The sequence below is a fragment of the Haliaeetus leucocephalus genome, unplaced genomic scaffold (genome assembly GCF_000737465.1).
Source record: "Haliaeetus leucocephalus isolate CR32 unplaced genomic scaffold, Haliaeetus_leucocephalus-4.0 Scaffold598, whole genome shotgun sequence".
Lineage (NCBI taxonomy): Eukaryota > Metazoa > Chordata > Aves > Accipitriformes > Accipitridae > Haliaeetus > Haliaeetus leucocephalus.
Genome location: NW_010973034.1, coordinates 5,724,766 through 5,727,132, shown reverse-complemented (window position 1 = coordinate 5,727,132; position 2,367 = coordinate 5,724,766).

The following is a 2,367-nucleotide window of genomic DNA, read 5'->3' as shown; positions in this document are numbered from 1 at the left end:
TCAGATTAGCTGGGTACCAAAGGCCTTTTCAGATGCAAAATTTGTTACTGCAGCTGTAACTCCCTGAAATTCTAATTGCTCCTTATTCAAAAAATTCAGTGCCTGATAGCATTATAATACTGACATGCAAAAAGTTGTCCATCATTATTCCAAAATAAATTCACAATACAAAGACATCCTAAGACTGTAAGATGAACTAGGAGTTGTTTTTAATCCTACCTACCTTTAGGCCATGATAAAGACAAAGCTATTAGCAACTTTGAATCAAGATTGATTCTTCCTTTTAACTTTGCATAAGCCAAACAACAAAACTTTGTACTTGAAGACTCCTAAAAGCTCTTTTGCAGAACAGTGTCTCGGATTCTGCTATGTTTATATCCGAGAGCTTGGTTTGGATCAATATTTACTAATGAATGCTTTTACAATTGGTTATATGAGCAATTCCCCTTCCTTCTATAAACACCGTTCTAAGATAGCAACAAAGATTGTGACAGAAATGTCTGTCCTCATGGAAAGTTCCCAAATCAATTTTTCAGCAGTAATGTGGGGCTCAAGGCCAGTCCTAACCAGAGGGTGAAGGGAAAGAAGCCATCTTTGTGAAGTTTTCTGCAATTATTTATTTTCTTCATCACCAAATTGCAATTACAGACACAAAACATAGTTACTAAGCTGTTTTTTGTACATGTACTCATGTTTGGCTGCAATTGCACATTTTTGCTACAGAGGGAAGTGAAGACAACCCTTCAGCAGGTAAGAGGCTCATCATTAATTTCAATATTACTTTAGGCTTCTTCCCTCTTTCCACCCACCACACCAAATGCATGTGGCAAACTTTTCAACCCCACCAGGAAAAGTTTTGTTGAGTTTTCAGATATAAAATTTCAAAAGTTGACAGGATAAACTGACACCATGATTTGTAAAAGTCAGGAAACAATACATATTCTGCTTCTAAATAAATTAAGCAGCTGTGTCATTGTACTGCATCCTTTTTGTTTCCAGTAACTTTTTAATCCATTGAGCAGCTTCTATCCACTTCCAAAGTTGGTTTAAGTTAAAACAGTAATTTTTTTTTTCTACTCGCAGTGAACAGGAAAAAAATAAACACAAGTTGTGCTTTCACGTAAAGGAAAAGACAGGTAGGATCCAGCTTATATATATTCTGTTTGGCAGCAGCTGGCGGTTCACCCAGCACAAGTTTTGACTTGCTTAGTAAGGATGTGGTAAGGAAGCCCGGGAGACAATGGGATAGAAAGTTCCAAGGGATAAAGTCCTTTGGAAATAATGCTTCAAAAATTATGCTATTCACAGAGCTACTGGCTTGCCACAGTTGCAGCTCATTTTCTTTGGAGAAAGAGAACAAATTGGAGGTATAGCTCTACTCTCTTCCATTTGACAATACACAGACAGCAGCTGTTTCCTATCTCACAGTCAAGTGTGAGCTCAAAAGAAAGTGTCATTACCAACAGCTCATGACCGCTAGTCCCAGAAGACAACTTTTTTTTCCAAAAAGCCATGACACCAGAAGTAGCATCATGGAGAATCTGAAGCCCTGGATATGCCATGAGGGTTATTGTTTTCCCTGAGGAAATTCAACCACCACAAGACTGAGGAATCTTATTTTCACCTCCTATGACACAAAATCACGAGAAAAGTCTCATTAAAAGATTCTATCTTACTTCAGGTTCCTTGAAACATGCACAGTAACCTCTAACAAGCAACATGGGACAAGCAGAGAAAAAAATTCTCACAAGATCTCATACGCTTGCCATAATCTTTTTTCTAAACATCAGCGTTACATTTGCAAGTGCTTAATGTAAATGTCTCACTGATCATAAAGGTTCTCTTGCCTTTTTTCTACAATCTCAAATTATTTTAAGTACTACGAAGAACACCATGGTTATGTTGTTCTTCTATAGTATCTACCTTTTCAAGGCACTGATCGGAGGTGAGGTATTCACTTCTCTTTCGTCTTGTCTTTTGTATGTGTGTTTTAGATCTTTTGAGATAATTTATGCCTCTTATCATGAAAACCCTTTGTTCATTGCTTGAAGCCACAGATTAGAACAGGTTCATCTAAAAGATCTGCCAAGGAATGCTCAGGTGAGCAACTTCCAGCAATTTCCTGCTGGTGACAAAATGTGGAGCCTAGGAACTTTTTTTGAACTGAACCATAAGAAAAGTTCAAGATATATTACTCTTTTAATAAATACGTGGGAAGTACAAAAAGATTCAGTGGAAGTTGTACCGTATATATTGCTGGTGATGGATAACCTGTCAAGGTCAGGCTGGATGGGGCTTTGAACAACCAGACCTAGTGGAAGGTGTCCCTGCCCATGGCAGGGGGGGTGGGCTAGATGATCTTTAAGG